The 16,460-nt window shown below is 35.7% G+C and overlaps 1 protein-coding gene across 1 annotated transcript in view; it reads right to left on the bottom strand.

Moving 5' to 3' along the window:
* Window positions 1-10,732, bottom strand: part of LOC145258040 (sodium- and chloride-dependent glycine transporter 2-like) — a 74,607-nt gene extending 63,875 nt beyond the window's left edge. The window contains exon 1 of the mRNA XM_080115764.1: window positions 10,668-10,732. The gene's annotated coding sequence lies outside the window, so the exon portion shown is untranslated. The remainder of the gene's footprint in view (window positions 1-10,667) is intronic.
* Window positions 10,733-16,460: the final 5,728 nt, after the last annotated feature.

Raw genomic sequence — 16,460 nt, 5'->3', positions numbered from 1 at the left:
TGCTGCCACATCTGGGAAGGAGCTGCTAAAAACAGCATATCCTGCCTTGACAGAGTACAAAATAAGCTTCGTGGTCGAGTGGGTGATGCCCTTTTCTCTTCCCTGCATCCTCTCTCCCATAGAAGAGACGTTGGGAGCCTATCTTTGTTTTATCGTTATTTCCATGGCAGGTGCTCGTCTGAGCTCCAATCTGTGGTCCCCCCTCGCCATTCTTTCACGATAAACATCCGTCTAGCTGAAACCACTGTCAAAATTTTTTCTCACTCCTTACCTGTGCCAAAATCAAAACGTAGATTCCATGAACAAAGCTTCTTTCTTAGAAGTGCACGCCTATTGAACTCTGTTCCGGTTGCCTGTTTCCCACCTGACTACAATCTGGATGTCTTCAAGTCCAATATAAACAAATTCCTGATGAACCGCCCCTTTAAGTAAGACACTAAATAAGACACTTTATCAAATCTCCAATACTAACGTACTGTACACGCAATAACCCTTATCCGCGAGTGGCTTCCGGGCCTTAATAAGTGGTGACTACCTTGTAAAATATATATATATATATATATAATCTTAAGAATGCCAGAGAATATATAATTATTTCCATTGCCAGACAACGTTGCAGCTCACAAGAGCCATGACAGCCAACAAACCGAGAGCCCAAGACTCGAGTTTCACCCTCATTTTGGGCTCATCAGTTAGACACATCCGGAATCTAGATTTGAAACCCGAACCTCTTGCATTCAAGGCGAGCACCCCCAAAACTTAGCAAACACGCCACACACACACAAGAAAGCCGATTAACTGACACAGATCAAGTAAACCCCGGCGAAATACGACAGTGGATTGAACCTACCTCGTACCGAACAAGGGACGTGGTTATCGTAACCATCTATAACCCAAGCCGACGAGTCACAAGTAGGAATTTTATACTCGTAAGGACGATGCCATCACAGCATTCTAAGCTAGTGAGCAATCAGCAATAGAATCTTCAGAATGATTGTATTAGTAAATAAAAAATTGTGTATACTTTTATATATGTATTACTGGTATATTTTGTGTCTGAAGATTAGCAATTTTGGAATATCTTTTAACGAAATAATGTGGAAGGGTGTACAAATGGTAATGAAACGATTGTAACACCAAAGAAATACATCGTATAATAAAACATATTGTGATATATGGCTATCTTGTTTATTGTGGAAGTATGATATATATATATATGCTCACTTATTAATATGAGACATGAGTTTAACGATGTTTTGACACCGTCTGAACTACCTAAGCTCGAATTGTTTACACAAAGAGCATTGCTTATACGCTAATGGTAATTCGTGTATCACTTCTCAATATGCTCAACTCAAGATAAGGAGCATTATATATATATATATATATATATATATATATATATATATATATATATATATATAATTGTATAATTACCTTCCAAAGTCCAAATATTTATTTTTCATGCAAAACAGCTCCCCACAGAATATTAAAATTTCGGTACATTTTTTAAAGATCCGTTTCGTTATGCAAGAACAAACGGTTATTATTATTATTATTATTATTATTATTATTATTATTATTATTATTATTATTATTATTATTATTATTATTTCAATACAGTCTCTTTTTGTGCATATACTCTTCAGAAAAACTAGAAATCTTTTGCTTAGATAAAAAAATGCATGACAATATAAGGTTGCAAGAAGGAAAAAGTTTATATAAGACTCAACATCATGTCCTTGTTTCGGCAGCCATCTTTTATTTATTTATGTTGTAGCAAGACAGGTTTTATTCAACGTATGAACTGAAATGTTTAGAACTGATTCAATGCTTACACGATATAAGTCTAATATAATAAGCGATAGCTTTGTTACAGTGTAACATATATCAGGCCTAGTTGCGGTCATCAAAAAGATGAGGCTTCCAACCATATCTCTGCATAATCGATCATCTATGGATTTTGTTTCGATCTCTATATTTTTATTTATGTCCATTTCGACGGGAGTTGTCCACGGTTTGCAATCTTGCATTCCGAACTTGAGCAGAATTTTTTCAATGTATCGTGATTGGTTCATTGTTATAGTTTCATTTTCACAGGTAGATTTTATACCAAGGAACAATGACTATCGTCCAAGATCGGCCATTTTAAATTTTTTATTTAATTTATTTTAATATCTTTTAAATGTTGTCACAGTTTGAGGCGAGTAATATATCGTCAAGCCAAAAAACCCAAATCAACAATTGATTACCTACATTTTTGGTATACATGCACGCGTCTACGGGACATTGCTTGAATTCCTATTCTATAAAATAATTATGGATTGTTACATTCCAGTTGTGAGCACGTTGTCTTAGTCCATATAACGATTTATACAGTTTCCACACGCAATTTTTATTTTTAGATTTTAAATCCCTCTGGAGGGTAAATATAGATTTCACAGTCAATCGGAGCATTTAAATAACTATTTTTTTACATCCATTTGATGTATTTTTTAATTGTATTGAACGGCCAGTTTAAATAAAATTCAAATTGTCGTTAAATTTGTCATTGGTGAAAATGTTGCAAAATATTCCACTCCAGAAAGACGATGGCTGGGCGCATGACAACACACACACACGCAAAAGGTAAAAAAACAAACATTTGTTTTGATATGTGACTTTTCAGTGTTCTTTTTGTGAAAATATTTTTAGACGACAACAGAATAAAAACAAAACACGCACTGAAATGTAAATACCGGTCCATGAGTTAATTACCGTAGAAATCAACTGAAATAGACCGACATTCCGTTTGTAAATTGAATTGGTTTGAAATACACACACATACACACAGAGAATGTGAAAAAATAATGCGTTTTTATATACACATAGTGTAAAGAAAAGAAATCGGTGTCATTTTATTGTTTGAAAATATGGGCCAGAGTCGGGAATTGTTTAAGGGCTCTGTCAATAAACATTTTGTAACATGTATCAAACTGAAATGTATTTTACTATCGTGTTTGTTATTGTTGAGAATGAAGTACTTTTATTGTAAAAAAAAAGATGCAGAGAAATGAAAAGCATTTTCTAAGTATAGAAAACTTTTCAGCTTTCGATGTGCTCTTTTAGGGGGGGGGCAGGTGGAAAAAGGGACATTTTTTGACAGACTTTGCTGAATTGTAGTTGTTGCAGAAAAAAAATTTTGTTGAAAAAATGTTATAACTGTTGATCATAGTTTTGTGTAAATCATAGTTAAATGTATTAATGTATTTTTAAAACATCTTTTTTATGATGTTGAACAAATATTGTAAATTGTCTCAAATGTATATATAATGTTATTGTATTTTAACGTCAGGAATTCAAAGTCATAATTAGGTAGATAAATTAAAATAGAAAGAAACAAGCCATAGGAAAATAAAAATGAGACGTTAATTGAGACAAAAAGTTGGCCTAAGAAATAAGTTAGAATTTTAGAGAGAGGACAATAGAAAATTACGTAAACGGGTATTTTGAGAGTGTTTTAGATGTGATAAGCCAAAGAGAGAATTTTTCTTTATGATTTTTGCTTTTTGTTATTTTTTTTGATGCCCATAAATATTTTTCGCAAGAACTGTAGCTTGTCAGGAAATAGCATTAGAGATTCCCCTGTTAGGAAAATATAACTGGAGACTGCGGAATTGGGTGCTTATAAACCATGCCGAAAGTGACGGCACCAAGTAGAATTATAAGTCTTGCCTCAATAAATTAAAGAGGCAGGCGATGAAGGATACGAGAATTCTTTAGGGTATCAAAAGGACTATAAGAGTAAGTACTACGGGCAAATCATATATAGCATTAAGAAGGGAGAGAAAAGTAAAATATACCGTGAGTACATAGAAAGGAAAGATATGTTGTGAATATCTCTGCTGGAATCTTGGACACTCTGGTGAGAAAAAGATAAAAATCACAGAAATCCGGGCTATAGTAAGAATTCAGTGCGCAAATAGGCATTTTGGCGTAAGGGATGGGGGTTATTTACTTAAGGGTTATGTTTTCCAAGTCTTTATCGAAGTTCCAAGTGTCCAAGCAAGGAAATCCGAGCAAATCAGTCTGATGAAAAGGTATATTTTAATCATTAGAAGCCAACCACAAAGATTACAGTAAATGAGCTTTGGTGTATGTTCCAAAAGATAATTACAAAATGAGTCAAAGCTCTAATTAGTAGAAACCCCAGGCGAAAGAAAGTATCAGGACACTTTTGGACGAAAGAAGTCGTCGATTTCGAGAGAGGTAAAATGAGACCCCGGTTTACAGCATAAGGGTGGCTGGATTAAGCAATTGATGTGAATCATAGGAGGTATACACTACACCATCAAATGAAATGCCAGGAAGATCAGAGAGAGATTCTGATCTATAGAAAATAATTAAGTCAGTTGGAAAAGGACTGACTAAAGAAGTTTTTTGATGAGGTCTAATCTTTTTTTAGCCAAGTGGTTGTATAGATATAGAGAAAACGTACTAGAATTTAAAAATGCATACATTTTTTGAAAAATGGGAAAGATAGGGATGTTACAAGGAAAGGCTGTCCCCTTTCCATGTAAATAGAAAGAATGTAATCGAAACTGGAACCATAACTTGTGAAGAATTCTTGGTAAAATTATTTATTACAAGAAATGCAAGTACATGACAATTAAACGACCCGGATGTAAGCGTGACACAAAAAATAACACACGCTATCGTATTAACATATAGATTATTCCTTGACTAAGAGTATATTTAAAGACTACTGACTGTGTCGTTGTTGCATGATAAACATTTTTTTAAATCCTTATACTCCTAAATCCTACCCAAATCTCTGTATATCTTAATGTATATTAATACTGCATTCTTGTAAGTTATCTCTCCTGTTCCAACTGGACAAATAACCAATTTCTCTTTTCCCCAAGCTGCTATAGAATAGCATACTTTGCACCTACCTTGGTGTTACATAATAAGGGCTGTTCCCTTCTCATGTAAGTAAGAACGCAGATTAGATAAGTGAAAATAATATTAGGAAAAGGTTAGAATCGAACCCTGTAGGCAAGTGTTAAAAAATAATGGATAAATTGAAATTAATGTTAATTATTTTAGAAATAACTAAATATTATTAATTTCGGATATAAAGCGATTGTCCATTCTTTTAGAAGTAACTGAATATTAAATATGTCAGTTAAAAGGATGGGCAATGCGAGTTTATAGATAATGATAAAAAATAGGTGAGATATTGAACAATTAAAATTGGGAATTCTTTGTTGACAAAACTGTGTTTGGACAAACATATGTAAGTGGAAACGTGATAAAGTCACATTTGATGACAGCAGGCCTCTGACGTCATAAACAAAGGAGTTTCTCAGTATATTGACGAGGGCTCGAAGTTAGAGAAGAGAATCAAGAGAAGATCACAATCACACAAAGTGACAGAGTCAGTTGGAGACTGGGAGCCCCTTAGAGGCGAAGGGTAGAAGGGAGATTATGGAGTTATACAAGTTTGAATTCCTGACATCATCAATCGGTCGACAGATGAATAAAGAAATCATTTAATATTTTGTTATTGGTTTCTTCGTGTCGTAAATCCACCAACTCAAAAGGTGAATGTGTTTTGTCATCATCTTTAATGAACTTTGTATAAATCCCCCCTCAAGCAACAACCTTCCTAGAGCTGATGACTTTATCAAATCACTGGTTTGAAAACCTAAACTGCTTAAGTAGTAGTTAGGCTCTGCCTATCGTCCGGCTTCCATACTCCTTCTTTGCCTATTAGCCTGGAGTTAAGATGCGATGAAAGTGACTCATTAGAGACGCCCAGTGCTTAGCCTAGTTTCCTGACTAGGGCAATGAATGCCGGCCCCCACATAGGTCTCATTCCCTTCCGCTAAACATGACGATTTTGGATGTGCTTGTTTACCATGTATGTTAAGATGATTGAACTATGCCACTCTTGTCTAACAGGTTTGAGAAGTTTTAAAATGAAGACGAATCGTTGATAGACACATAACTTGGTTTGTCCTTTTTCTCTCTGTCTCTCTGTCTCTCTAAATATATATATATATATATATATATATATATATATATAATTATAAAACTCAATCGACCTTGTAACGATGTATGTCACCAACTTTCCGGTTTAGGACATCCGGTTGCGCATGCGCGCATAAATATTAACCTATAACAACGTAAACAAATAAACACAAATCACTTCTTTTGCAGATTTTGACTTGCGTACTGAAATATTAATGTCATTATTTCGAAATTATTATTTAACATGGGAAAAGTGGAGTTTAAAATAACTTAAACGTAATACAGAAATGAACGATGTAAAAAAAGAAAAACAGACAGTATTAGCAATTGTTTATTTGGATAATTTAAACGCGAAAAAAAAGAACAATTGTGACGCTGAAATATTAACGTTATTATTTCGAAATTAGTATTTAACATCGGAAAAGTGGGGTTTAAAATAACTTAAATCTAATACAGAAATGAACGATGTAAAAAAAAAGCAGATATATAAAAATTTGAATTTAACTATAATAAGTATTATGGTATCTGTTCAGTGCACATTTACCTATAAGTATGGCCAACCACTTATAATTCAGTAACTGTAAAATCTTTTTTCAAAAATAATACAATTATAATAAACAGAACGACTCATAGAAATCTATCTGTATTCTTTTTTTCATTTTAATATACTTTCATAGAAATGTTTCTGTTATGTAAAAAAAAAACCTATTTTCTTTACGTCACAACTGTCACGCTCATACATAAATTCCATAGCTAATATAACCTACTGACCCACGGGTAGTCTAGTATATATATATATATATATATATATATATATATATATATATATATATATATATATATATATGTATATATATATATATATATATATATATATATATATAAACTTAAATACCAGAAAGTTTAGAAGAATATCTATATATTAGATAAATCTAAAAAATCACATCCGTCGAAAAGAGTTGCATCAACTCTAATTATTTTACTTTTGATGCGTGATGAGTTTAACGACTTCAGTTCTACTAAAAAAAAACAAAAAAAAAAACAACTCTCCTCTTTTAATTACGTTAGTTTCAAGCTAGATCGAAATCCCCAATAATGGATTTTTTTTGTCTCCATTTGACACGATCACAGGCTTGGTCCGAGTGAAAGCCGTTTTTCAGAGATCATCGACCTTCCTCTTTGTCGTTTTCGAGCGAGACTTTAACTTTAAATGCGTTTCGTACTTGTGTAGTCGTCGGTCCTCTAAATACGTGCGAACGACATGAGCAACTTTCCTTTTATCTTGTTTTTGATTTAATGTCGCTGAGCATTGTCGTGAAATTAAGAGAAACACGTTATATCGAGTGTTATGCCCCATGTGACCCAAGGAAAATGTCTTACTCTGGGAAAATATTGATTTAATGTCACATAGTCCCAATTTTTACACAGAAATAAAGATAATTGATTAATATTTTATGTGGAATACTCACGTGCGCAGCTGTTGGCAAATCGTTAATGAATATCTATATAACATTTATCTTACCTTATATATAAAGTTAATTGAGGTTTTTCTGACCAGAATAATCTATAAAACAAAGATTACATTAAAATTTTGTCATTACATTCAAGTTAGTTCGTGTCATTTTCAATTTTATTAATCAATATAGTTATTTGTCAGATTCGTTTACGGCATAATTGCATTGACACATCGGTTCTCGTTAGATCACCGAAGTTAAGCAACGTTCAACTTGGTCAGTACCAGATCGGTGATCAATTTGGGAATACCAGGCGCTGTATGCAGGAGGACGTCGTCATCTCCCAGTAAAAACTAAAAAAAACAACAATAAAAAACGTTGTCACCACCCCTGACGGGGATATACGTGCGACTGGGTACCGCTTGTGAATTTCAGACTCTCTCGAAACTTTCTCCTTCGGAGGAAGCCGGTTCAACCAGCCTAAAGAAAGAATGTCGCTCCGTAATATGGCTATTTAGTCTGGGCAAATATTTCATTTTTTTGTCTCATTATGGGAAGGTTGCCTACGGTTTAACCATCTCGTTATATTTAGTAAGATACATAAGTTTCGCTTCGCCGGTGGTGTGTTTGTGTGTGTTTTTGTTTGTGCGTGTTCGTGTTTGTGTGTGTATGTGCATGTGTGTTTGTGTGTGTGTGTTTGTGTATGCGTGTGTATGCGTGTGTATGTGTGTGTTTGCGTGTGTGTGTTTGTGTATGTGTATGCGTGTGTATGTGTTTGTTGTGTGTGTTTCTGTGTGTATATGTTTGTGCGTGTGTTTGCGTGTATATAGGTTTGTCTGTGTGCGTATGTGTATGTGTTGTATGTGAAGTGTATTAATTACAATCAGTTGTACCTTCCGTAATGGTTATATATATATATATATATATATATATATATATATATATATATATATATATATATATATATCGCTAATCGAGCCAGAGATGTCTCGTGATGCGGGGTTCGAATCGTTCGGCTGGTGTTAATCGTGACACCCTGCACTGAAGAATCCCGAAAGGATGAAACACTAGTGTCTGTAGGTATTTAATTATTATAGTAAAAACTAATTATGACAGCCCCTTTAAGAAATTCATTTCTTATCGTTGAGCACTTTCAGTTGAATTAAAGTCGGTCAATTTAGCTCTTATGCATAGATCATCGTATAACGATAGGATCACTCTCTGACTGACGTAATGGACATTTAAAATGTTTAAGATTCAACGCTATTTCACGCGGTTAATGGTAGCCGAATGGATACGGTCTCCGCTAATCGAGTCAGAGTTACTCATTCCTTAAAAACATTCTTAACATGAATTCCGTAGTCAAAGTAGTTAAAACTAAAAGTAAGATTGAAGTAAGAAACAAGCGAGTTTATAAAAAAAATTTTTCGTATTAAATTAATAATAAATAAATAATAAAAACTAGTTACGTTTTTGTGACAAGATTTATTTTAGAAATGTGTTCTCTTTTACCGATATATATATATATATATATATATATATATATATATATATATATATATATATATATATATATATATATATATATAAGAATTCGGTCAGGAGAAAGTGCAAAGGGCGGGTCTATGGTGCCTCAAAAATCCAGTCGCTTCGGATAGATGAGGCTTGTCAACCTGGAAAGATAGCTTGTCTAGGGGAAGAAAAGCTTGATTTCAAACCTCCGCTGCCCTGCGGATTACCTCAATACAGGAAAGGCTAAGAGAGTAAACACAGACTGAAAAATCCGGAGTGGAGCCCCGAATGCGTTTGATCCTTGCATTGCAAAAACCTTCCGGTAACTCTTGTAGCCAAACTGGCGCCAACTGTATTGTTGGCCTTTCCTTTGGATTCCGCAAGCAAGGTTAAAGAGAGGGGGGCTGATGAATTGGGCATCCCAGGCCCTCCACGGCTTTTCGCTCAGGACTGCGTCCTGGAGAGGTCACTCCAGTGCCGTATTACGGCAACACAACACGGAGAGTAACAGTTACCGGTTAAAAGTCCGGAGTTTTTCATGATCTACATCACACTCTGCTTACTCCGCTTTCTATGTATCAGTAATTTCTGCTGCTGCTGCTGCTGCTAATAATAATAATAATAATAATAATAATAATAATAATAATAATAATAATAATAATAATAATAATAATAATAATAATAAATAGGGTACGAACTCGGCCATCTACCTCTCGCTGTAGGTAAATAAATAAAAAATAATCAAACAAATTTGAAATGACGTCGCCTACATTCGGTTTAAACACGACGGATGTACCGAACGACCCTGCCTTGTTTTTCGCGCAGCTAGATTTATATTTCAGACAGAAAGCGATATCCGGGCAGGCAGATAAGTTTTTTCCACGTCGTGGCTATCTTACCTTAGTACGTCGTCGCTGAGGTGAGAGAATTAATCATATCTTCTCTCACAGACAAACCATATGACATCTTCCGGGAAAGAGTTACAACGGCCGTGTCAGTTTCCACGCATCGGCGGATTTCACAGTTATTAGTGCAATAAACCCTGGGAGATAACACACCATCACAGTTTTTAAATATGAATAGAAACTTCGTCAAACATATCTTTGTTCGGCGCATACCAACAGAATGAGTTCACGTCAGTTGAAAGGTTGACTGAGATAGTTGACCACACAGCTAAGATAATTTCTTCACAGTCGTCAACGGTGGCTGATGTTATATAACAACTTTTCCTTGGCCAATAGTTAATATTTTCCTTGAAACTTTGGGAGCTTTGTTCGTGTGTTGCCTCTGAGGTTCCCCTTTCTTGTTTTTTTTTTGTTGTTTTTGTTTGTTTTTTTTTTGTTTTTTTTTTTAATAATTTTTTTTACCTTTGACCCTTAGCGTGTTTTTAGATTGCAAGTGTTGTGTTAATGTCAGCAAATTGTTGTTTCTTTAAATGTATTATTTTATGTTCAATTTTATTTTCTTGTCATTCCAAATTTGCTCTCATATCTTCTTGCTGTGTATAATTTGTTTCCCTTATTTTTTTCTTTTCATTTTTTGTAACTGATTACGACTATTTTTTTTTTTTGTACTTGGTTCCATTCAGGGAGAATCAAATGACAAGGATAAATTACGAAACGCATTTTAAAAATATATTCACTAATTTTCAGGAGACGGGGATTAAATGAAATAAATATATCTTACCTAGAAAGAAAGGTGATACCGACGAGTCCCAAGTTTTCAAAGAGGCGAAAAAGGTGTCTGTTCTCTCTTTATCACTTTCTCCTTCTTGTCTTCCCTCTCTCTTCGTTAGTCTCACCCCTCTCATGCGTTCACCTTCCTCCTCCTCTCTCTCTCTCTCACATTCCCTTCTTCCTCCACATTCAAGTGACTTCAAATTTTCTTTTTATTGGTTTACAAAGATCTCACACACACGTTCGTCTAGTCGAATTGATTTCCTTTAATCTTTGACAAACTTATTGAAACAATAAAGAAATTCGTATCAACAATTATCAAAATGTTTTCATTTATTTATTTGTATGAATAAATCCTATAGGTACGTGCAAAATGAATAGACGTGAGGAATTAACATTAGTTCTACATGGCTAAACTTTTACACCTTCGCCTCTGAGGGGACCTTCCTCTGACCATGTCAGCTCTTTCCGACCGATTATGCTGACTGTTAGAACTTGACTGTCCGAGTGCCTGATCTGATTAATACTAGATCCTATATTGAGAATTCTCTTTTTGCTATGACGTCAGATGTGTAGTTCCAAACCGTGACCAACTCACGTGGCTAAGCATACGTTTGTCCAACACACACTTCTGCAAACAAAGAATTCTCAACTAACCTATTTTTTAACCGGACCTGTTTTTTACAATATATTTTTAATTTGTATTGTTCATTCTTTTTAGCTGAAAATTTTAATTCAATTTTCATAAAAGAACGAACAATCAAATTCTTCTTACAATGCAAACAAACTATTTTCTATAGAATTTAACAATAGCTAAATTCTAACATTCCGATTTCTCAATATATTTCTGAACCTTACTTACAAGGTTCGAGTCTCGGCTTATCTTAATCTCATTTTCCACTTATCTAATGTTCTTTTTATTTACATGGAAAGGGGGCAGCCCTTTTCTTGTAACACCAGGATTTGACGTCGCCTGAGGACTTTTGGGGCTAAATAAGGTGTGGGCGGCAAATGCTGAACTTAGTCATTTTTTATGCCTCGTTCACTGTGCACTCATGCGGGACCATGCATGCTTCACCTGTTTTAAATAAATGAAGAAATTATGGTTAAAATATGCTTGAAATAATGTAAAAGAGAATTAAATAGATACAGACAAAGAAACAAAAGAAAAATAGTATTAGACTTACTTTCATACAAAACAATCGGATAGAGATTTAGTTAGCTTCAGTTTTGGTCATAAAAGGCTACATATCATGGTGGTCGCTCCGGCCTCCCTCGAATGAAGTTTGTGATGCGGAGATACCAATGTATTTAGGATGGCATGGGTTGCTGATTTAGGGATAAAAGTGATCTTTAGGTCACTCAGTAAATAAAAAAAAAATAATCAAAGAAATTCAAAATGACGTCGCCTACATTCGGTTTAAATCAGATGGATGTACGGAACGACCCTGCCTTGTTTTTCGCGCAGCTTGATTTATATTTCAGGCAGAAAGCATATCCGGGCAGGCAGATAAGTTTTTTTCCACGTGGTGGCTGTCTTGCCTAAGTACGCCGTCGCCGAGGTGAGAGAATTTATCATATGTACTCATTGCTAACTAAAATAGACAGGAGTGCATCGATCATGTGCGACAAGTATTCGAATGCCTGAAGCAATATAAGATAGTTCTAAACCCATTAAAATGTGTTTTTGGTCAATCTGAAGTCACATTTTTAGGACATCATTTTTCAAAGGGAGTGGAATTTCCACATTACCAGAAACAGTCAAGTTCATTCAGGATTTTCCTGTCTCCTACTACTATGAGACACCTGTGCCAATTTTTAGGGCTAGTATACTTTTACCGTAGGTTCCTCGCCCAATGTGCACAAGTATTTTTGTCATTGACAAACTTGTTGACAACTGTGAAGAACTGTGACTCTGCAATTTCAAAGCATGCAGTAGGAGCGTTTAACTAGATCACGTCTATGTCACAGGAGACCGTTAAATTGTCTCACATCCAACCTAACCATGAACTGTGCCCTGCAGTGGGTTCGTTTGAAATTGGTATTGGAGCGATCCTACAACAAAAATGTGATATTGACTAAAAACTCATATTCTTCTTCTTTAGGAAATTAATGGAGATAGAAAAACGCTACAGTACGTTTTCCAGAGAGTTGTTAGATGCATTCTCCGCAATTTGCCATTTTCGTCAACTCCTGGAAAGTCAGCATTTCCATTTCCCTGACCAGCAAGAACAACACGCATCACTTCTAGATCTGTTTCTGACTACAGTTCCCAAGGATTGTATAACAAATGCTGACAGCCCACTCGGGAACGCTGACCATGCAGTGATAATGGTAGAAATCGCCCTAAATTCTAGACCCAAAACTGAAGAGCCAGTGCTCAAAACAGATATTATAAAAAGGCTGACTGGGAAGCCATCCGAGATCTTATCAGAGATGCCCCATGGTGAAATATTTTTTCTCTTCCTGCTGAACAGTGCGCAAATGAGACCACTGAATGCTTCAAAACAGCAATTGAAGCACATGTCCATGCGGAAATTTTATAGCAAGCCGCACTCTCCCCAATGGTTTACTTCGACTTGCGTAACTGCCTTTGCTCAAAGGCAGCATGCATACCGCAGATTTAACCGACATAAGTCCAGTTCAAACAAACGCAAGTATATAGAAGCTAGAAGTAACGTTAAGAAAGAAATAGCGACAGCTAAGAGAGAATTTACTGAAACCACTAAAAAACGCATCAAAGGACAAAAATTAGGAAATCGTGACTTCTGGAAAATCTACAACAGTGTAGTAAATAATAGGCAATTAACAATTCCCCCACTAACCAACAATCACGAGGTTGTTTGCTCAGCAACCGACAAGGCTAATATGCTTGCCAGCCGGTTTGCCTCGAACTCCACACTGGACCCTTCCAACCACCCTCTGCCTGACTTTCCTTTGCGGACAGACGCCACGCTAGACTATCTAAAAATCACCAGGTACACGCTATCATAAAAAACCGTGACACTTCAAAAGCATGTGGACCTGATCTCATCCCAGATGTGCTATTAAAAAAGTGCTCAGCCGAAGTAGCTCTAGTTCTCTCCAAACTCTACAACAAATGCCTTAATGAATCATGCTTTTCGGGCTGTTGGAAAACTGCTTCTGTGGTACCAGTATTCAAGAATTCTGGCGAAAGAATTGACCCATCAAATTATCGCCCCATTAGCCTCCTCCCACTTTTCGCCAAAATATTTGAGACCATAATTAACCATGCTCTAGTCCAGCACCTTACAGATGCTAAACTTCTGACTGACAAACAATATGGATTTAGACAAGCCCGTTCCACAGCTGACATCCTAACTGTAATCTCTGAACGTATATACCATTCACTGGACAAAGCGGGGGAGTGCAGAGCGGTAGCTCTAGATATATCTAAGGCTTTTGACAGGTATGGCATGAGGGTCTCCTCAGGAAAATTAAATCATACGGTATCACTGGTAGAATACTTAGCATAATTAAATCCTTCTTAGACAAGAGAAAAATCCAGGTTGGACTCCCTGTCTGAGAGTACATCTTTCAAACTGCTTGGCCTAATGTTCACAGGAAACATGAGTTGGAACAATTACATTGAAAACATTGCCAGGGCCGCTTGGAAAAAGGTAGACTCTCTCTACCGTGCTAGAAAACTACTGACACCTGAAAGTATCCTGTGCCTCTATAAGGCCACCATTCGCCCATGTATGGAGTATTGTTGTCACATTTGGGCTGGTGCATCTGCTGCTAGTCTCTCGCTCCTAGACAAGTTTCAAAAGAGAGTCGCCAATCGGCCCTGAACTGGCATCTAAGCTTCAGCCTCTGTCTCATCGATGAAACGTTGCACCTCTCTGCCTGTTCTACAAGTATTTTAATGGTGAATGCTCTGATGAACTGCAGACACTTGTGCCCCCACGACGTAGACACCCTCGACAAACCCGACAGGCAGTTAAATCCCACCCCACACAGTAGAGATCCCTAGATGTAAAAGATCTTTATACTTCAGTAGTTTCTTCCCCAGAACGACTAGACTCTGGGATTCCATTCCAGGTCCCTGCTTCCCTAACTGTACTGACATGCAGAAGTTCAAGTATAACGTGAACCGACATCTTGCTGCCCAAATCCCAACATAGTGCCCGAGTAGTTTCTGACCCTTAAAGTAGCCCCCTACACCAAAGTGGCAATGTACCTTGTTTGGGGTGAAAATGTAATAAAAAACAAATTTAAAAAATCACAGAGTGTTAGGTAGCTTGAAGTCTTCCCCGGACAAATATTCTCCCAGAGAGATTCGCCAGATGAACTATATCCTCCAGTATCCTCCAATTTAAATCGGATATTCGGCACGTCAATTTTTTTTATTAAGAACGAAGAACAGAACATTTCGATATGCAGGTTAAAACCTGCAGCATTAGAAAAAAAATATTTAGAAGTAGCAACTCCAAACGCCAAACCAGTAGATATGACACTTCAGAGAGTTGCCATGGAAAAAAATGGTTAGGTAGAGATGTCAGATGGCCGGCAATTTCAATAACTTTGTTTCTGTATGAATAAAATAAAAATAAATGTTCATTATTATGTATCCTAAATATTTAATTTCCTACAAACCAAATTCGCACTTTAACTCTTTGACTTTAAACCCAAAATCCTGATTTTTTTTTAAATACTTGAATGAGATGCTCTATATGTTCGTCGACTGTTGCGCTTCTTACTAGTTTATCGTCTAAGTAGGCGCACGCAAAGTCCAAATCATTCAACATAACGTCTATAGCTTGTTGAATAATGGCAGGTGCCACATTAATACCAAACGGAAGGCTGTTGAATTTGAATAATCCTCTATGAGTGTTTATCACTAGTAACTACGAATATTCCTCTTCGACGGTAATTTGGAGACAGGCGTCCGATAAGTCGATTTTTGAAAATATATATCCGCCATTTAGCTTGTTAAAAATCTATTCTAGACTCGGCAACGGGTAATGGTAATCCTTAATCACCGAGTTCAAACCTGTCGAAAAGTCAGCGCAGACTCTGATTTGGTTTGATTTCTTTTGGATGCACACATTCGGGGCAGCCCATGAATTAGTTTCTACTTTCGATATAATTCCCATTTTTTTTCAATCTATCAAGTTCTTCATTAATTATTTCTACTTCTGCGAAAGAAACAGTATAGAAGTTGGCATAGTATTTTCCTTGAACTCAAATTTGGCTTCAAACTTGTTACATCTTTCAAGATCTGGTGTGAGAATTTCCGAATTTGTTTTCTTTAATTCTTCTTTAATGTTCTGTCTTGTTTGTGTGTTACTTTCTATTTTTCTGCAGAACGAATTTAACGGGTTATCCCACAATTCGAATGTTTCAATGAAATCCATAGCCAACAATTTTTTTCCATTTCTCAGAATAGGAACATTAATAAAGCCAAGTGTTCATTTTGACGCTACTGACTTTCCTGTTGTGATTTGAATAATTGGGCTATGACTTTGGAGAACTTTTCCATGTTTAAATAATAATATGTATGCAACAATGAATATACTTTTAATTTTGTAACCCACAAATATAATATAATCTGAACAAAAAATTGAACCAAGTTACGTCTTTTTTTATTTCATGTTGTGCTTTTGGCATCCATAAGTCCGTGATAATCAACTTTTGATATTCTTTTAAATTTTGGGAATAGTGTCTGTCGGTGTATTTTTTTTTCTCTCTCTGCAAGTATGAATTACTTCACTTGATATACGAAAAAAACCCGAGTTTTTATAAATTATTTTTAGAAATTGTTCATTGTCCGTTCTTT

The sequence above is a fragment of the Euprymna scolopes genome, chromosome 33, assembly GCF_053919585.1.
Source record: "Euprymna scolopes isolate OS-2025 chromosome 33, ASM5391958v1, whole genome shotgun sequence".
Lineage (NCBI taxonomy): Eukaryota > Metazoa > Mollusca > Cephalopoda > Sepiida > Sepiolidae > Euprymna > Euprymna scolopes.
The sequence above is the reverse complement of the archived record's forward strand: the minus strand, read 5'-3'. Positions and strand labels throughout refer to the sequence as shown.